The 22240-nt window shown below is 38.5% G+C and overlaps 1 non-coding gene across 1 annotated transcript; it reads right to left on the bottom strand.

Moving 5' to 3' along the window:
- Positions 1–11913: 11913 nt before the first annotated feature.
- On the bottom strand, positions 11914–11985 carry TRNAY-AUA (transfer RNA tyrosine (anticodon AUA)). Its single transcript has one exon. It is a non-coding gene; the product is annotated as a tRNA-Tyr (tRNA).
- Positions 11986–22240: the final 10255 nt, after the last annotated feature.

The raw sequence follows: 22240 nt of genomic DNA, 5'->3' as shown, positions 1-22240 counted from the left end.
CAGATAGTTTGATAGATTCAAAAAACCTGGAGGAAAATAAAATGTTAAGACTTATAACAAAAGGTAAGACACTAAAAGTAACCCAAGACTATAACATATATGCCTATGATAACCCATAGTAGGTTCAGAGGCATAAAAATCTCCAACTGGTGACTGGTAACCTCAACCTCCAATTCAAGGAAAGCACTGTCTGTCAACTGATGGAGGCATACTTCCCTGAAGAACCAAAATTGCCAAATGAGCAGATGTGGAAAGGGACAGAAAGCAAAACTTCTGTCAGTGGGTAATTAGGTTTAACAGTACGAAGAGCCACTCTCACTTCCAGCCTTGGCTCCTGGACCCCCATAATCTGGCTTTGGGAAATTATCACCATGTATCAGATGTTGATTCAAACCATACATTATTTTTCTGGGTATTGATACCTACTGGGTTTCCCAGGTGGCTCAGTGGTAAACAATCCACCTGCAGTGCAAGAGATACAAGAGACATGGGTTCAGTCCCTGGGTCAGGAAGATCCCCTGGAGAAGGAAATGGCAACCCACTCCAATATTCTTGCCTGGATAATTCCATGAACAGAGGAGCCTTGTGCACTACAGTCCATGGGATCACAAAGAGTCCAACATGACTGAGCAACTGAGCATGCACACATTGATACCAATTAGGGTATAACTGAGTCTTCAACAGACCCTGTCTTTGTCTACTTATGTTGTTTCTTGGCGATGAGGTATGTGGTAACATCAGTGAATTCTATGGGTGTATATCCTTTGGGATACTTCTGCTGTGGAATGATTCCTTAATCAAAGTCAGTGTTGGGATGATAGTGCCAAAGGAAGAAAACCCATGCACAGACTGTTTGTATATTCTACACAGAATAAATGGTATCCTTTCTGTAATGGAAAGAATCCAGTGTAATCAGCCTTCTACTGTTTAGGTTTTCCTGGGAATGGTGCCATGTCAGGGGTTCAACACTGGTTTCTACTATAGGCAAGTTGGGCCCTTGGCAGAGTGGCAGCCAGAACCGTCTTTGTGTGTGGAAGCCCCATTCACTGAACCCAAGAGTATGTGTTAATATAAGATGAAATAAGGCAATATAAGATTATAGTATATCTAAGAAAATAATGATGACCTCTACAGATGATATATATTTGATAAAGTTCAAAATTCTTAAAAAAAATTGTGAATTTGAATAGCTAATTTTGTGTAATTTTTGATGATACAAAAAACGGAAAGAATACTATATATAATTTGCAGGTAAATAATTATCTGCCGAAAAAGCATAAGAGGGTATACTGATATATTTTAGGGCTAGTGTGTGACTAGTTGCTCAGTCATGTCTGGCTCTTTGTGACCCCATGGACTGTCATCCACTAGGGTCCTTCAGGCTAGAATACTGGAGTGGGTTGCTGTTTCCCTTCTCCAGTGGATCTTCCTGACCCAGGAATTGAACCTGCGTCTCCTGAATTGCAGGCAGATTCTTTACCATCTGAGCCACTAGGGAAGCCCCAAAACCAGAGCACCCAAACAGAGACATGAACCCTGGACCCTAAGATTAAACATCTGATGCTCTACCGACTGAACTTTCTGAGCTTAGGGCTAGTGGTTAACCATAATAGATACATGTTAATATACTTAGACAGCATGTACTTTGCTCTATGCCAGATAGAAAAACATAGTGGAAAATTATTTTAAGCTTAATCTTGGAGAAGGAATGAGGGAAAATAGCCAAAGAAAATATTTAAAGAGTAATGAATGGAGAGTTAACCTCCCAGATAATGAAAGCATGATAATTAAAATAATGTGGTTTGGGTCCAAATATTGACAGGAAGATAAGTGGAACATAATGAATGTTCCAGAAAGTACTCAAGTGTGTATAAAAATAATACATGATAAAGGCAATATGAACAAGCAACTGGGAAAGTGAAATTATTTAATCAGTAATCACAATTTTATTGAAAGGTGGTTGCATATTCACTTTTCACCATGAATTAGTGAATATTAGACAATTAAATTGTGGATTAGACAATCATATGGGAAAAAAGAAAAAAACTGATGAAAGAGTTAAGCATAAAGGAACAGAAATAAGCAATTATACAGGAAAGTAATCAATAGATAAAATACATAGAAATATAAAATTTCTGTAATATAACTTTTGGAAAGTAACAATTTGGAAAGAAAAACAGGCAAAAAATAAACAGGATGATTATATCCTTAATATTTATGCAGATCATATATATGGAAGAAAGGCAGGAATACCCAGTTAGAAAATTGGCTAATGACACAAATAACTGTTGGACAAAGAAAAAATATTTTAAAATTAATTTTATTGGAGTTTAGTTGATTTACAATGTGTTAGTTTCTGCTGTGCAGCAAAGTGACTCAGTTATGCACATACATGTATTCACTCTTTTTTAGATTATTTTCCCACATAGGCTATTCAAGAATATTGAGTAGAGTTCCCTGAGCTATAACAGTGGATTTTTATTAGTTTTCTATTTTGTATATAGTAGTGTGTATGTGTCAATCCCAGTTCCCAGTTTATCCCCCATTGTTTCCCCTTTGGTAACCATAAATTTGTTTTATATGTCTGTGACTCTATTTCTGTTTTGTAAATATGTTTATTTTTACCATTTTTTAGATTCCATAGATAAGCAATGTCATACAATATTTGGCTTTCTCTAAAGAATAAAACAAGTGATGTGGAGGAAATTGAAGTTATAAGAGAAGAGTTTTTATAAAGCTATGCAAACATGGGAGAAATATAAACATTATGTACCTTTCTATTGACTCAGTACTTTGTAGACATATTTCCTAAATGTTTGTTGGCATATAGTATTGTGGAGAAAATGTTAAAAGCCATAATAAATCTTATCTCTGGGTTGGTCAGCTGCTTTTCCCCCAGAAGCTTTTAGGACTTAAAAATATCTTTAAATGTTAAATTTGTTGTGGAAATATTTCTTTCTTATGTAAATTATCTCATCATCATTAATTTGAATATAGTCGTTTTTGTTGCTGGAAGATATAGGCTTTGAAAACTTTTGGTCAGAAAAGCCACTTTTAGCTTAAAGTCTGAGCTTGTGACAGATCCCAAAGTGTGCAAATAACCCTACTTGCCAAACTACTAGGAACTTGTCTGACAGTGAACAGTTTGTAGACAGTCCTCTTTAGCCTGTTTTTACACAAGTGTCCAAAAGTGATTTGCCCAGGTCCTGGCACATAGTAGATAAAAAATAAATGTATCTTTCTATTGTTATTTTTTATGACAAAGTCATATGGTTCAGATTTCCATTTCTGTTGTGTCAACGTCAGCTTATTTCTGATAAGTAGGTAAACCTACATCTAGGGAAGTGCAATAAAAATGATAAAAATGGAGATTCAAGTCAACATCTAGCTAAAAAGAACAAGGAAGCAGTACCGCCGCTGCCTGGCTTCATGACTGACCATAGAGCTGCCGCTGCCTAAGCAGGGTGGGGCTGGTGAAGGAACAGACAAGTAAACCAATGGAGCAGAACAGAGGGCTAAACACAGACATGCACAAATATAGTCAATGACCTTTGACAACAAAGCAATGACAGTTCAATGGAGAAAAGGTAGTCTTTTCAATAAATGAAACTGGACAGCACCTGAAGAACAATAAATACTGGCACTGGTCTTAATACCTTTCATAAAAATTAACTCAAGGTGTATCTAAATGAAAGAGCTGACTGTGAAACATAAAACTATAAAACTCATAGAAAAATAGAAAATCTAGATGATTTAGTGGAGAATTTTTAGATATAATACAAAACATACTCTATGAGAGAAAAATTGATGTCAAATTTTACTAAAATTAAAAACGTCTGTGAAAGATTTTTTTAAATAATATAAAGATAAACCATAGGCTAGGAAAAAATACTTATAAAACACATTTCTGATAAAGGACTTGTATCCAAAATATACATTAAATGCTAAGACAATAATAAAACAGTTAACCCATTTTTAAAAATATACAAAAGATCTGAGTAGACACCTTACTGAAGAAAAATATACTGATGGAAACTAAGCATATGAAAATGTGCTCAATATTATAACTCATTAAGGAATTCAAAATTAAATGAGATACCATTATACACCTATTGAACAGTTGAAATTCAAAATTTTAACTATATATTCAAAATTTTGATTAACAATATACCAAAAGCTAGGGAGGATGTGGAGCAACAGAAACTCATTCATTGCTTGTGGAAATACAAAATGGTTACAGCCACTTTGGAAGGCAGTGTGACAATTTCTTGCATAGTTAAATATAGTCTTACCATGTAGTTCAGCAATTACACTCCTAAGTATTTACACAGATGAGTTGAAACCTTATGTCTCCATGAAAACCTACACATAAAAGTTTATGGCAGCTTTATTTATAATGGTCAAAAACTGGAAGTGACCAAGATGTCCTTTGAAAAGTGAATGGCTAAAGAACTGTGACAATATTCATGAAATGAGCTGTAATTCAGTGACAAAAAGAAATTTGAATCAAGCCATGAATAGATACAGAGAAAACTTAAATGCATATTTCTAAGTGAAAGAAAAGACTGTAGCATACTGTATGATTCCAAATATATGACATCCAGAAAGGCAAAACTATGAAGACAGTAAACAATCAGTGGTTGCCAGGAACTTAGTGGGAAGAAGGAAAGAAGATGGATGAAAGTACAGGGGTGGAAGTACAGTGAAGCTATTCTGTATTATACCCTACTACTGGTTAAGTGACATAGTGCATTTGTTAAAATCTGACCATTATATCTACTACTGCGGGCAGGAATCCCTCAGAAGAAATGGAGTAGCCATCGTGGTCAACAAGAGAGTCCGAAATGCAGTACTTGGATGCAATCTCAAAAACGACAGAATGATCTCTGTTCATTTCCAAGGCAAACCATTCAATATCACAGTAATCCAAGTCTATGCCCCAACCAATAATGCTGAAGAAGCTGAAGCTGAATGATTCTATGAAGACTTACAAGACCTTTCAGAACTAACACCTAAAAATGATGTCCTTTTCATTATAGGCGACTGGAATGCAAAAGTAGGAAGTCAAGAAACACCTGGAGTAACAGACAAATTTGGCCTTGGAATATGGAATGAAGCAGGGCAAAGACTAATAGAGTTTTGCCAAGAAAATGCACTGGTCATAACAAACACCCTCTTCCAACAACACAAGAGAAGATTCTACACATGGACATCACCAGATGGTCAACACCAAAATCAGATTGATTATATTCTTTGAAACTAAAAATGGAGAAGCTCTATACAGTCAGAAAAAACAAGACCAGGAGCTGACTGTGGCTCAGATCATGAACTCCTTATTGCCAAATTCAGACTTGAATTGAAGAAAGTAGGGAAAACCACTAGACCATTCAGGTATGACCTAAATCAAATCCCTTATGATTATACAGTGGAAGTGAGAAATAGATTTAAGGGCCTAGATCTGATAAATAGAGTGCCTGGTGAACTATGGAATGAGGTTTGTGACATTGTACAAGAGACAGGGATCAAGACTATCCCCATGGAAAAGAAATGCAAAAAACCAAAATGGCTGTCTGGGGAGGCTTTACAAATAGCTGTGAAAAGAAGAGAAGTGAAAAGCAAAGGAGAAAGGAAAGATATAAGCATCTGAATGCAGAATTCCAAAGAATAGCAAGAAGAGATAAGAAAGCCTTCTTCAGCGATCAATGCAAATAAATAGAGGAAAACAACAGAATGGGAAACACTAGAGATAGCTTCAAGAAAATTAGAGATACCAAGGGAACATTTCATGCAAAGATGGGCTCGATAAAGGACAGAAATTATATGGACCTAACAAAAGCAGAAGATATTAAGAAGAGATGGCAAGAATACACAGAAGAACTGTACAAAAAAGATCTTCACGACCCAGAGAATCACGATGGTGTGATCACTGACCTAGAGCCAGACATCCTGGAATGTGAAGTCAAGTAGGCCTTAGAAAGCATCACTACAAACAAAGCTAGTGGAGGTGATGGAATTCCAGTTGAGCTATTTCACATCCTGAAAGATGATGCTGTGAAAGTGCTGCATTCAATATACCAGCAAATTTGGAAAACTTAGCAATGGCCACAGGACTGGAAAAGGTCAGTTTTCATTCCAATCCCAAAGAAAGGCAGTGCCAAAGAATGCTCAAACTACTGCACAATTGCACTCATCTGACATGCTAGTAATGTAATGCTCAAAATTCTCCAAGCCAGGCTTCAGCAATATGTGAACTGTGAACTTCCTGATGTTCAAGCTGGTTTTAGAAAAGGTAAAGAAACTAGAGATCAAATTGCCAACATCCGCTGGATCATGGAAAAAAGCAAGAGAGTTCCAGAAAAACATCTATTTCTGCTTTATTGACTATGCCAAAGCCTTTGACTGTGTGCATCACAATAAACTGGAAAATTCTGAAAGAGATGGGAATACCAGACCACCTGACCTGCCTCTTGAGAAACCTATATGCAGGTCAGGAAGCAATGGTTAGAACTGGACATGGAACAACAGACTAGTTCCAAATAGGAAAAGGAGTACATCAAGGCTGTATATTGTCATCTTGCTTGTTTAACTTCTATGCAGAGTACATCATGAGAAACGCTGGGCTGGAAGAAGCACAAGCTGGAATCAAGATTGCCAGCAGAAATATCAATAACCTCAGATATGCAGATGACACCACCCTTCTGGCAGAAAGTGAAGAGGAACTAAAAAGCCTCCTGATGAAAGTGAAAGAGGAGAGTGAAAAAGTTGGCTTAAAGCTCAACATTCAGAAAACGAAGATTATGGCAACCGGTCCCATCACTTCCTGGGAAATAGATGGGGAAACAGTGGAAACAGTGTCAGGGTTTATTTTGGGGGGCTCCCAAATCACTGCAGATGGTGACTGCAGCCATGAAATTAAACGATGCTTACTCCTTGGAAGGAAAGTTATGACCAACCTAGAGAGCATATTCAAAAGCAGAGACATTACTTTGCCAACAAAGGTCCGTCTAGTCAAGGCTATGGTTTTTCCAGTGGTCGTGTATGGATGTGAAAGTTGGACTGTGAAGAAAGCTGAGCACTGAAGAATTGATGCTTTTGAACTGTGGTGTTGGAGAAGACTCTTGAGAGTCCCTTGGACTGCAAGGAGATCCTACCAGTCCATTCTAAAGGAGATAAATCCTGGGTGTTCTTTGGAAGGAATGATGCTAAAGCTGAAACTCCAATACTTTGGCCACCTCATGCGAAGAGTTGACTTATTGGAAAAGACTCTGATGCTTGGAGGGATTGGGGGCAGGAGGAGAAGGGGACGACAGAGGATGAGATGACTGGATGGCATCACTGACTCGATGGACATGAGTTTGGGTGGACTCCAGGAGATGGTGATGGACAGGGAGGCCTGGCGTGTTGCAATTCATGGGGTGGCAAAGAGTCAGACAGGACTGAGCGACTGAACTGAACTGAACTGAAAAGACAAAGAAGGGGAAAGCCCGCAAGTATAGAACAAAGGAAGGTCAAAGAAGGGTCCGAGGACCGGAATGAAGACTTCAGGTAGATCAGCATTCCTGGCTGAGCCCAATTTGCATAGGGCAGGCCGAGGGGGAAGAAAACATATAAAAGAAGGAGCCAAGCACTCTCTGTCTCTCTCTCGCTCCCATGTGCGGAAACACACTGGCACGCTCCTCCACCCTCTTCTCTTCTTTGAGGATGGATTCTCCTGCAATCTTCTAAATAAAATTGAGCTGTAACACGGATTTGCCTAAGAGCTATAACATGGTCCGTTCGAGACCTGAGAGCTATAACATGGTCTGTCCAAGACCCGAGAGCTGTGACACGCCGAGGGGGCTTTAATGTCCATCACTCCAAATCTTTGTTGTAATGAGACAAAGAACCGAGGAGCATACACTCACCTGACACAGGGGTACAGATCTCACCCTATTTCTCAAAGGTTGTTGCTGAACAAAAAGACGCTTGACCTCCAGAGGAGAAGAATTCGATCCGGGGCCAGAGACAAGGCTTGATCGCTCAGAGATTTTGTGTAATAAAGTTCTATTAAAGTATAAAGGAGATAGAGAGAGCTTCTGTCATAGGCGTCAGAAGGGGGCAGAAAGAGTACTCCCCTGCTAGTCTTCAGCTGGATGTTATATAGTCACTAGCAGTCTGTTAATTAAAGAAAGGAATGTCTTAAAACTCAGAATGACACCAGGCCCCTCATCTATAAGATGCATTTTGGAATAATCTTGGCACTAGATGATTCATCCCAGGCCATAAAATGATTGACTTGAATCTTGTAGAAGGGCAGATTACCATACAAATAGTTTCATTTACATAGATTACGGGAAAAATATCTGAGTATAACACATTGGTTTGCCAAGTAGGTTCTGAGCCATTAGGCGGAACCAACTTGAAGACAGAGTTTGGGGTAAATGCATAGTACATTAACATAGCTTAAGACAAACATTTCCATAAGAAAAATGCATTGGTTAACTCAAGGTTTGAGAATAGTTAACTTCAGGGGAAACCAGGTGTCATTATGGCAACACAGTATTTTAAGAGAAACCTCCTTTTAAATTTGAGTAGAGAAGGAAAAACTACAGCTAGTTTGTTTCCTCCTGCCACTTAAGAGAGATAAAAATGTCTGACACTTGCAGGGTATTTTCTCCGTTTGGAGACCCCTGGCTTTCCTGCCTGTTACCCTATCATTTCTAAAGTATCTTTCTCCAAATGACACCTACCCATCCTGTGCTTTTCTAGAAGTGGTAGGTGCTATGGGAACATGTTATACATCCATGATTATAGTCTGCATGTTCCTCACAACTAAAAATGCTGTAGGTCGGTGATGAATTACATGCCCAGAGAAGTATTCCAACAAAGTAAATGTAAATATAAAAATAATCATAATAAAATAAAATTTCACTCTGTTTTCATCAATTTTATCCCACATCTTGTCACTGTTCCCTCTTTGTTGGCTTGCCTTCTCCATTTTCTGCTCATCACATTCAATATTTTAAGCTTGTTAGTATGTAAGGTGTTATTGTTACTTAGTGTGTTTCATTTCATTAATAGGTATCTCTGTGAAAGACACAGACTTCAGAAAATTTAAATAATGAGGACAAGATTGTGCAGGTGGGAAAAGACAGGACTCTAAGACACTTTGCTTCCTAAACTGGTGTCGTTTCTCTCATACATGTTCCTTTCAACAAAAATGATGCCTTCTACCAAAGAAGTAGCATGCCCGTGATGAGCCACTTAACCTCCCTGGCCCCCAATTTCCTCATCTGTCAGTGAGAATTATGAATCCTACACTGACTATCTCATATGGTGCCTGCAAGAAGAAAGTAAGATAATGTATGTGAAGAAATTTCTGAAGTGCTAATAAAAAATTAAAAGTGTCATTTTATTATCTCCACATGGAAGACAGCTGAAGAACACTGGGATTTAAAATACCAGATTTGATCTCTTACTACTTGTGTTACCATGACAAATAGTGAAAGTCATTTGGACCTAATGCTTTTTCCAACTATGACTCAAAAATATGAGCTAAATGATCACACAGGTCCCCACTATTCACTGAATCAAGGTTTGGATTAAACCGATGTCTGATTCATGGTTTCCCAATTTCCAGTACCCTTTAAGATTTTGAAATAAGTACCAGATTTGCAAAAAGAAAAAAAAAAAAGCAATTAAGAATTCTTAGAAACAATTTTCTAAGGGCACAATGCCTTAGGATTTTGAGTAAGAAAACCAGCTGTGCCTACATTATACTGCAGTCACCATCTTTGTGTGTTTGTCGCTCAGTTGTCTGACTCTTTGCGACTCCATGGACTGTAGCCCACCAGGCATCTCTCTGCATGGAATTCTCCTGGCAAGAATAATGGACTGGGTAGCCAGTCCCTTCTTCAGGGGAATCTTTCAGACCCAGGGATCAAACCCTGGTCTCCTGCACTGCAGGCAGATTCTTTACAGCCTGAGCCACTAGGGAAGCATGCAGAAAGTTCCCAAATAGTGCCAGTGAAGAGTGGTGAAAACAAATTCAATTTTTAAAGACTCAGGTTGGCCATTAATGTAGTTCCAGAATTGTGAGTATTTCACATTAACCAAGCATCAACAAAGCTGGATTTAGAAGTGCCCTCAAAGGTCCACCACACTCACAGAGCAAGCCCCAATGTTCCATGCTCCCTTGTAGATGCAACAGCTGAGCCCTGAGCAGAAGTGGTAGGTAGGTCCTCCACTGAGTGGTGGCTGCTGTGAGGTGGTTAGAGAATCTGCTCCCTGAGCCAAAGGACTCTGTCAGGACAAGATAGAGTTCAGAAGTCCTAGTGAAAATAAATAAGAGAAAACTTCATTTAAAATGGAGTCAGGAGGCCAAAGAGTCGGACAGGACTGAGCAACTGAACTGAACTGAGGAGGCCCCAAAGAGGACTCTCATGCAGGTACAGCCATGCAGCCTGCGTAACCAAGCAGAAAGGACAACAGTAGGGAAGTCTATTTGTGTAGAATTCTTTGTGTAGAATTCTCTTCTCAAGTTCTTGTCCCTGTTGGTAAGAATTTACTTTTTGATCTGCTACAAGGAGAACATTTTTCACATGGGAATTTCATCTCCTACTTTTAAGAAAAGGAAGGAAGGGCCCTCCCTACCCCAACAATAGTGCACTAGCCACCCTTGCAGCCAAGGAGAACCTGCCCCAACCTTGAACTCATTCTCCTCCAGTGAACTTTTATCCAAAGCAACTCTCCCCAGGTTCCTCCTAAAACCTAATAAGCATTGACTTTCCTTTTGTCTCTTTGTGAGAAAGCAGATAGATAAGTCCCTGGGCTGATCAGCTGGAATTTGTCAGGCTGAGCAAATTGGAACTTGTCTCTCTCTCATATTTCAAGGAAAAATAGCGGGAGCAGAGAGGATCTGAGTCCTGCTGGAGTAAAAGACAAGATGATCATATCTATAATTCTTGAGGTCAAGGAGACCTCCTTGAATAAACACTTGCAGAAAGGTTTCTCAGGGGTGAGAAAGGGAGAGAGTACTACCCCATACTATGTGCTATTAATCTCCTAGAGACCTTCCCACTGGAATCCATCTTAGCTAAAAGATATGCATGTATATCAGAAGGGCCCTGGGTCAGATAAGATATGGGAAATGAAGCAAGATGGTTGGCCAAAGGAAAAAAGACCCAGAAGATGCTCCCATATAACCAATTTAAACTACCCTTTTAGGGATCCTCATTAGACGATGTACACTCTTGTCTGGATGGGTAGTTCTGCTTGTCTTCTGTCAAATTCTGTGCCTATTTTACTATTTCAGTCTTCTTGTAAAACTTTTTTTCAGAGAAGTCTAGAGCAAGGGATCTGCTACTAGCCACCAGTCCCTGGTGGTCTTATGGTTAGGATTCCTGGTTTTTACCCAGACAGCCCAGGTTCAATTCTCAGGCAGGAAATTAAGATCTGACTTCAAGTTGCCACATGCTGCTGTCACCCTGAGCTCATTTGGACTTGCCTTTGGTTCATAAAATCTTGCTTGTCCTGATTCCTAGGTGAACACATTTTGCTCTTTCTACTGGTTGTTTTATCCTTAATGTCAACAGTTACAGTCTGGGAACTTTGGGTTTTCATCTCTGCCACCATCTCTTCTGTATCAGTAAACAATCCAGGTGGTAGGGAAAGATGGTCCCATTTCAATCCAGCAGAATCACACAAGATCAATCCCTGGACATCAGTGCAAAGTCATTTCCTGTCCAGGAACTGAGATGGGAAGGACCAGGGTGGATTTCAGAAGGGCTAAGACCAATCTCAGTGAAAGTGAAGTCGCTGGGTAGTGTCTAGCTCTTTGTGGCCCCATGGACTGTAGATTACCATGCCCCCTGTCTGTGGGATTTTCCAGGCAAGAGTACTGGAGTGGGTTGCCATTTCCTTCTCCAGAAGATCTTCCCAACCCAGGGATCGAACCTGGGTCTCCTGCATTATAGGCAGACACTTTACCATCTGAGCCACTAGGGAAGTCAGTACCCAAGAGCAAATCCTAGTCCTTGACAGAGCACAATTCACATTTTGCAAAAGGTGAAAACCTCGTGTGTACAAGATTAAGATACAAATGAACTGAAAACAGTGGACTTTATTAAAGACAGTTCATATTGATCACAAAAATCAATCAGATACATGTCACAGATATTTTAAAAATAAATATTATAAAGTCTCAGATTGTTTATAACCATTGCTAACAGTCTACTCTAAAACAAATGAACCCAAATATGGGGGAAATAATCTTTATATTAGTTGAACTGAAATATAATCAAAATAGTATTTTGATATATAAAAGGACATTTAAGGGTTTGTGGAGAAGGAAATGGATACCCACTCCAGTGTTCTTTCCTGGAGAACCTCAGGGATGGAGAGCCTGGTAGGCTGCCGTCTATGGGGTCACACAGAGTCGGACACGACTGAAGCGACTTAGCAGTAGTATCATGGAAAAGTTATTGAAAAAATATCAAGACATGAAATTTTATGAAAAATGCAATGATGATAACTAATATCATCAATATTTACAATGTGCCAAGCACATTTCTAAGATATTTACATATGTTAACTTCATTCTCATAAACATATGAAGTAGGCAATTTTTCCCAGTTTCTGGATAAGGAATCCTAGGATCAAAGAGTTTAAGTAACATGCAAATTACTCAGTGTCCCAGAGAGAGTACACCACATAGTCGAGATCTAAAACAAAGTGCTTGGTTTCAGGTTCTTTACTTATAATGACTATGCTACATTAGCAACAACATACACACACATAATTAATACTGGACTCATATAAACCAAAATATGACTGGTCATTGCACTATTTAAGGTCATTTATAGATCATCTTTTCAACTTAATAACTTTTTTTCTTTTTCTGCTTACATGTCCAGTTGCTCCATTCCATCCCAAAGAAAAAGAAAAGCAAGAAGGCAAAGTGAGTTTATGAAGAGACCTTACAAATAGCTAAAGAGAGAAGTGAAAAACAAGGGAGAAAGGTAAAAGTATACCCAACTAAACACAGATTTCCAAAGAACAGCACAGACAGACAAAAAGGCCTTCTTCAATGAACAGTGTATAAAACTAGAATAGAACAACAGAAAGAGAAAGACTGGAGATCTCTTCAGGAAAATTGGAGATGTCAAGGGAACATTTTGCACAAGTGCCAAGTTGCTCAGTCGTGTCTGACTCTTTGCGACCCTATGGATGGCAGCCCGCCAAGCTCCTTTCTCCAGGGGCATTCTCCAGGCAAGAACACTGGAGTGAGTTGCCATGCCCTTCTTAAGGAGATCTTCCCAACCCAGGGATCCAACCTGCGTCTCTTATGTCTCCTGCATTGGTGAGTTCTTTACCACTAGTGCCACCTGGTAAGCCCGTGCATAAGGAAACAGTCAAAATAAGGTCTTCCAAGGGAAGAAGCTGGAGCAACGAGAGGTGCCCATTCACTAAGGAAAGTCACAGTAAGGAACCTGAACTCCTTTCCTATTTGAAAAGAAGAGCCAGTAGAGAAAGCAGAAAGCAGAAAGCAGAAATGAAGACATTGAATTCCTATCACTATGGCTGCAGTGTGGAGGGAGGCAAGTCAGGAAGCTGCTGGAGTAATCCAGGACATAGAGGTCTTGGATTTCAGATGAGGGAGACATGTTTACAGATTTGAGAAGCACTATGGAAATAAATTTCACATGGCATGCTAATTTTACTGTAGAAAATGAGTGTAATGTAACAGTCTCTGACTTTTGTAATAGTCTTATTTGGATATTGGGCTTACACTGTCATTGATCTATTGTGGGCATAACTTGTGAATTTGGAGGCTGAGCAGAGAACATTTGCAAGTAAGGGAATTTTTAGTGTATCTGGACCTCTCTTGGGAGTTGTGAATTTAAAATAGGTGCAAGCATGGATTTGGGGACATATCCCACCTATTCAGGTGAAGACTTGCCATTTATAGGCCTGAATTGTAAAACTGCTACATTGTTATTTCCCTAGTGCTATTCCAGTGTTTATGTTCAATAGAGTTCAACTCTGCAACCGTATGGACTATAGCCCATGAGACTCTCTGTCCATGGGATTTTTCAGGCAAGAGTACTGGAGTGGGTTGCCATTTCCAAAGATGGACATAATAAAGGACATAAATGGTAGAGACCTACCTAACAGACACTGAGGAGATCAAGAAGAGATGGAAAGGATACATGGAAGAATTATATTAAAAAGATCCAGGTGAACCAAATGACTATGATGCTGTGGTCAGCCATCCAGAGCCAGACATTCTGGAGAGTGAAGTCAAGTGGGCCTTAGGAAGCACTGCTATTAATAAAGCTAGGGGATTGACAAATTTCAGAATTATTCAAAACCCTAAAGGGTGATGTTGCATTCAATATAACAGCAAATCTGGAAGACCCAGCAGTGGCCACAGGACTGGAAAATGTCAATCCTCATCCCAATTCCCAAGAAGCATAGTACTAAAGAATGTGCTAACCATCAGACAGTTTCACTCATCTCCTATGCTAGTAATGTCATGCTTAAAATCTTGCATGCTAGGCTTCAGCATTATGCAAACCTAGAACTTCCAGATGTCCAAACTGGATTTAGAAAAGGAAGAGGAATCAGAGATCAAATTGCCAACATTCACTGGACCATAGAGAAAGCTAAGGATTTCCAAAAAAACATCTATCTCTGTTTCACTGACTACACCAAAGCCTTTGACTGTGTGGATCATAATAAACTATGGAAAGCTCTTAAAGAGATGGGAATACCAGACCATCTTACCTGTCTCCTGACAAAACCTGTATGAAGGTCAAGAAGCAACAGTTAGAACCCTGTATGGAACAACTGATTGGTTAAAGATTGAGAAAAAAGTATGACAGGGATGTCTACTGTCACCCTCTTTGTTTTATTTATATGATGAGCACATCATGAGAAACACCAGGATGAATGAGTTACAAGCTGGAATCAAGATAGACAGAAGAAAAACATCAGCAACCTCAGATATGTGAATGATACCACTCTAATCGCAGAAAGTGAAGAGGAACTAAAAAGCACCTTGATGAGGGTGAAGGAAGAAAGTGAAAGAGCCCGTTTAAAACTAAATATTAAAAAAACTAAGATCATGGCATCCGGCCCCATACTTCATGTCAAATAGAAGTTGAAAAGGTAGAAGTAGTGACAGACTTCCTCTTCTTGAGCTCTAAAATCACTGCAAATAATGACTGCAGCCATGAAATCAGAAGACATTTGCTTCTTGTCAGGAAAGCTATGACAAACCTAGACGGTGTGTTGAAAAGCAGACACATTGCCGACAAAGGTCCGTATAGTCAAGGCTATGGTCTTCCCAGTGGTCACATACAGTTGTGAGAGCTGCACTGTAAAGAAGGCAGAGCACCAAAGAGTAGATGCCTTTGAATTGTGGTACTGGAAAAGACTCCTGAATCCCTTGGACAGCAAGGTGATCAAACCAGTCAATCTTAAGAGAAATCAACCCTGAATACTCATTGGAAGGACTGATGCTGAAAGTACTTTGGTCATCTGATGTTAACAGCTGACTCATTGGAAAAGTCATTGATGCTGGGAAAGATTGAGGGCAGAAGGAAAAGAGGGCATCAGAGGTTGAGATGGCTGGATGGCATCACTGAGGCAATGGACATGAACTTGGGCAAACTTCGGGAGATGGTGACGGACAGGGAGGCCTGGTGTGCTGCAGTCATGAGGTTGCAAAGAGTCAGACAGGACTGGGCAACTGAATAACAATAGCCAGTTGCTCCAGCACTATGTATTTTTGCAATTATTTTATTTATTTTAATTGGAGGTTAATTACTTTACAATATTGTAGTGGGTTTTGCCATACATTGACATGAATCAGCCATGGGTGTACATCTGCTCCCCATCCTGAAACCCCCTCCCACCTCCCTCCCGATACCATCCCTCAGGATCATCCCAGTGCACTGACCCTGAGCACCCTGTCTCATGCCTCGAACCTGGACTGGCAATCTATTTCACATATGATAATATATATGTTTCAATGTTATTCTCTCAAATCATCCCACCCTCACCCTCTCCCACAGAGTCCAAAAGACTGTTCCTTACATCTGTGTCTCTTTTGCTGTCTCACATATAGGGTCATTGTTACCATCTTTCTATATATATTCCATATATATGCATTAGTATACTATATTGTTGTTTTTCTTTCTGGCTTACTTCACTCTGTTAATAGGCTCCAGTTTTATCCACCTCATTAGAACTGATTCAAATGCATTCTTTTTAATGGCTGAGTAATATTCTGTTGTGTATATGTACCACGGCTTGCTTATCCATTCATCTGCCAATGGACATCTAGGTTGCCTCCATGTCCTGGCTATTGTAAACAGTGCTGTAATGAACATTGGGGTACATGTGTCTCTTTCAATTCTGGTTTCCTCGGTGTGTATGCCCAGCAGTGGGATTGCTGGGTCATTTGGCAGTTCTATTTCCAGTTTTTTAAGGAATCTCCACACTGTTCTCCATAGTGGCTGTACTGGTTTGCATTCCCACCAACAGTGTGAGAGGGTTCCCTTTTCTCCACACTCTCTCCAGCATTTATTGTTTGTGGACTTTTTGATAGCAGCCATTGTGACTGGTGTGAGATGGTGTCTCACTGTGGTTTTGATTTGCATTTCTCTGAAAATGAGTGATATTGAGCATCTTTTCATGTTTTGTTAGCCATCTGTATGTCTTCTTTGGAGAAATGTCTGTTTAGTTCTTTGGCCCATTTTTTATATTGGGTTGTTTATTTTTCTGGAATTGAGCAGCAGGAACTGCTTGTATATTTTTGAGATTAATTCTTTGTCAGTTGCTTCATTTGCTATTATTTTATCACATTCTCAAGGCTGTCTTTTCACCTTGCCTGTAGTTTCCTCCATTGGGCAAAAGATTTTAAGTTTAATTAGGTCCCACTTGTTTATTTTTGCTTTTATTTCCATTACTCTATGAGGTGGGGTCATAGAGGATCTTGCTGTGATTTATATCAGAGAGTGTTTTGCCTATGATTTCCTCTAGGAGTTTTATAGTTTTTGGTCTTACGTTTAGATCTTTAATCCATTTTGAGTTTATTTTTGTGTATGGTGTTAGAAAGTGTTCTAGTTTCATTCTTTTACAAGTAGTTGACCAGTTTTCCCAGCACCACTTGTTAAAGAGATTGTCTTTTCTCCATTGTATATTCTTGCCTCCTTTGTCAAAATTAAGGTGCCCATAGGTGTGTGGATTTGTCTCTAGGCTTTCTATTTTGTTCCATGGATCTATATTTTTGTCTTTGCAGCACTATGTATTAAAAAGGTTATCCCTTTTCTATTGAATTGCTTTCAATTAAGTGTGTTTTTTTCTTCTTTTTTAAAAAAATCCATTGGAATATAGTTGATTTACAATGTTGTGTTAGTTTTTGGTGTACAGAAGTGTGAATCAGTTATATATATATATATATATATATATATATATTTCCACTCTTTTTTAAGATTCTTTTCCCATATAAGCCATTAGAAAGTATTGAGTATAGACAGTTCCCTGTGCTATACAGTAGGTCCTTATCACTTATCTATTTTATATATAGCAAAGATAGAGAGTTCATCTGCCAATGCATAAGATGCAAGAGATATGGGTTCTTCCTGGGTTGAGAAGATCCTCTGGAGGAGGAAATGGCAACCCACTTCAGTGTTCTTGCTTGGAAGCCTAGGAGGAGGAGGAGCCTAGGCCAACTACAGTCCACAGGGTCACAAAGATTTAGACATGACTAGAGAGACAGACAGTGTGTTATGTCAACCCTAATAAGTGTATCCTTTCATGTAGCTTTTTCAGTAGGTATTCTATTGATATATGCATAACTTATCACAGTCTACTAGTGCTACCTTTTCACCAATTAGAGTGAAATATAATAATTTTTATTTCATTTTTATTTATTCTATTTATTTTTATGGAAATATAGTTGAGTAGTAAGCTTTAATTATAAAAAGGAAACTGCTACTTCTAAAATTTACACGTAAAATTGCTTTAAAAAAATGCTATCATACACCTACACAGAAGTCAGTGATAGAATGAATGTATATGATATAAAAGATGCCATCTGTTTAATTGTGTAGCCAAATCAAAGTGAATTTTATTTATGTCAAAGGAGTGTATTGGCTCAAAGCTGAGCTGTCACCAAGTTGACTCAACTTAGGGAACATGTCTCCCATTCTTTTTATTTAGGATTTCTTTATATTTTTAGTTGTATTTTAATGGTCTAAAATAAATGTGTATGTATATATTTTAAATAGCAGGAAGATTGTGGTAAATAATGCTTTTAAACCACATAGGGTATAAAGGTAAAACTATTCATAGCATTCAAGCAAATGGAATCAAGAACACCTCAAAGAAGTAAACTATGCAAAATTTATTCAAGATCATACATTAATCTTAGTTAGTTTAATACTCACCCCTTCAGACTCATTGCTTAGGCAGTTTAACAGAGACCAAATGTTATGAGCCTAGGCTCAGGCATCCACACTTTGGTGTCAGTTTAATCCCCACTATTGACCGCTTGGTCTGGTAACGTTTTTAACCCCTGTGTCTCAGTTTCCTCATCCAAAAGTGAGAATAAGAATGGCACCTACCTCATATGGTTTTGCAAAAATTAAATCAAATACGAAGTTCAATTGTTATGTAGTAAGTGGTAAGTCATCATTGCAGATGATGACTGCAGCCACGAAATTAGAAGACAGCTGGCTTCTTGGAAGAAAAGCTATGACAAACCTAGACATTGTATTAAAAAGCAAAAGCATCACTTTTCCAACAAAGGTCCATATAGCCAAAGCTATGGTTTTTCCTGTAGTCATGTATGGATGTGAGAGTCGGACCATAAAGAAGGCTGAGTGCTTTCTTTGATGTTTTTGAATTGTGCTGGAGAAGACTCTTGAGGTTCCCTTGGACCACAAGATCAAACCAGTCAATCCTAAAGGAAGTCAAGTCTGAGTATGCATTGGAAGGACTGATGCTAAAGCTGAAGCTCCAATACTTTGGCCACCTGATGCAAAGAGCTGACTCATTGGAAAAGACCTTGATGCAAGGAAAGATTGAGGGCAAAAAGGGAAGACAGTGACAGAGAGTGAGATGGTTAGATAGCATCACCAAATCAATGGACATGAACTTCAGCAAATTCCGAGAGGTAGTGGAGGACAGAGCCTGGTGTGCTGTAGTCTATGTAGTCACAAAGAGTCAGACACCACTTAGCAACTGAACAGCAACAAGTGTTAAGAAGTGCCAGCTGCTATTCTTATTTATGGAATTAAATAACAAACAATTAGATAGGCTGCAATATGCCTTCCTGACAGTGTTTCTTTATAAAAGGATAACTCTTGTGAACATAGGAGAAAGTGATTTAGATGAAACTGAAAAGTCTAGCTACTCAAAATGTGTTCCTTAGATAGCAGCACCTTCATCATCTAGGACTTTGTTAGAAACTCAGACTCCACATACTGCCCCCAATCATAATCAGAATCTGAATTTTAGCAAGAATTTTTGGAGGATTTGATTGCCTGTCAGCAGCACTCTGCACAGAAGAAGATGCCTAAGATCAGAGACCTCGATCCCATGCATCTTTTATTTCCTGGTATCATCTCTAGGCCTGTGACTTCAGGAGCCCCAGCTTCCTTCAGTGAAACATTTCCTTGGTCTAGCTAAGACAATCACCTGTCACTGATTCTTTATAGCTCAATTTCAATTCTAATGCTAAAGAATATATCTGCCAGATAAGCATATCGGTTCAGTCACTTAGTTGTGTCCGATTCTTTGCCACCCCATGGACTGTAGCATGCCAGGCTTCTCTGTCATCACCAACTTCTGGAGCTTACCCAAACTCATGTCCATCGAGTCGGTGATGCCATCCAACCATCTCATCCTCTGTCGTCCAATGGAATAGAGAGTCCAGAAATAGCCCCCACACACATTGTCAACTGGTTTTGGACAAGGATACAAAAAACACACAATAGGGGGAAAAAATAGTCCTTTAAACAACTGGTGTTGGAAAACTGGATATCTGCATGTAAAAAACATTAAATTGAACTCTGATCTTATACCACACACAAAACCAACTTAAAATGGACTTTTAAAGACTTAAATATAAGAACTGAAACTGTAAAACTCCTAAAGAAAAGCATAGGGGAAAATCTACTTTACTTAGTCTTGGTAACGCTTTCTTGGATATGACACCAAAATGACAAGCAACAAAAGCAAAAGTAGGCAAGTGAGGCATTAAACTAAATAGCTATTGCACAGCAAAAGAAACAATCAACAGAATGAAAAGGTAAGCTGTAGAATGGGGAAAAAATATTCGCAAACTATATATCTGTCAGGGATTAACATCCAAAATATGGGTGGAACTCCTCAATGATAAATAAATAACCCAATTTTAAAAAGGCAAATGATGTGAATATAAATTTCTCAAAAGACATACAAATTGTCAATACATACATGAAAAGATGCTCAAAGTCACTAATCCTCAGGGAAATACAAATCAAAACCACAGTAAGATATCACCTCACATTTCTTAGGATGGCTCTTATCAAAATAATAATAACAATGTGTTGACAATGTTGTGGAAAAATTGGAGCCTACCATTGGTAGAAATGTGAAATGGTGTAGCAGGTATAAGAAACAGTATGGAGGTTCCTCAATAAATTAAAAATAAAACTATCACATGATTCAGCACTCCCACTGACAAATTAATGGATAAAGAAAATTATATATATATATATATATATATATATATATATATATATACACACATATATGCAATGGATACATACATACACAACACACATACATATTGGAGAAGGCAATGGCAATCCACTCCAGTACTCTAGCCTGGAAAATCCCATGGATGGTATAAACACATGTAATACATATGCAGTGAAATATTATTCAGTCTTAAAATTGAAAAAAGTTCTGCCATTTGCAACAAGGATGAACCTGAAGGACATTATGCTAAATGGAATAAGCCAAACACAGAATGATAAATATTTTAAGATTTCACTTATATGAGAAGTCTAAAATGGTCAAATTCATAAAAGCAGAGAATACAACCATGATTGCCAAAGGCTGGGGAGTAGGGAAAGGTATGAAGGTATAATTACACAAGGTGTGTTCTAGAGATTTGCTGTACAATGCAGAGACTGTAGTGAACAGCACAGTGGTGTTTACTTCAAAATTTGTTCACAGGCTAAATCTCATGTTAGGTGCTCTTTCCACATACAAAACAGCAAAACAAAACATAAAAGACAAAAGGAAATTTTGGAAAGGGTTACAAGATAGCACTAAGTCGCATCTGTAGCCTACCAGGCTACAGCTCTGTCCATGGGATTCTCTAGGCAAGAATATTGGAGTGGGTTGTCATTTCCTTCTCCAGGGAAACTTCCCAACCCAGGAATTGAACCCAGGTCTCCTGCATTGTAGGCAGATGCTTTACTGACTGATCTATATGGGAAGCCTTAGATATATCTATATCTTGACTGAGTCAATAGTGTGATGGGTATTTAACTGTGTCAAAACACCAAATTGTACACATTAAATATATGCAGTTCTATGCATATCAATTATACCTTAACAAAGCTATTTTTAAAAATGAAAATATCTGAAACAATATGGTATACCAAACTTTGATTCCGTTTTTTTTTTTTTTTTTCTATTGCAAATTGCTTCTATTAGAACCTGACTGAACTCCTACTCTTTCTGAAAATGATCACTAGCCACCATAAGGGCACAGTGTGCCCTACTGAATTATTCTGTCAACTGGAAATTACCAATTGACCTGTGGATCCCTTTTTAATAAGAGCATCCCTGCTAGTATCGATTTATACAGAGCATTATTTCCTGTTGCAATATGAGTAGTAATAATTTTTCCTTGGAGGCACCTTAGGTTTTTAAGAGTTCCTATAACAAATAAGATTTTAACAAGGCAGGAGTGATTTTATGTGATTGGAAGCTGTTTGTCATGCACTGCTGATTTGTTTAATTGAACAGGATCTAGAAGACTTCAGTATTACAAATAAGAATCAGTATCAACTCTTGAACATGTATCTGAAACCAGAAATGGAACCTGAGGTGATGGAAACTTTGCGGCAGTTTAAAATTCATGAATAGAAAAGGCACCCAATTTTAGTTTGGAGTCATTTAGGACTCCTCAATGACATCTTCAATAGCCAAAACAATACTAAAATCTTGCACTTTCCTAGCAAATATTTAA

Source organism: Bos indicus, chromosome 4, assembly GCF_029378745.1.
Source record: "Bos indicus isolate NIAB-ARS_2022 breed Sahiwal x Tharparkar chromosome 4, NIAB-ARS_B.indTharparkar_mat_pri_1.0, whole genome shotgun sequence".
In the NCBI taxonomy this organism is placed as follows: Eukaryota; Metazoa; Chordata; class Mammalia; order Artiodactyla; family Bovidae; genus Bos; species Bos indicus.
This window is presented reverse-complemented; position numbering and strand designations above follow the sequence as displayed.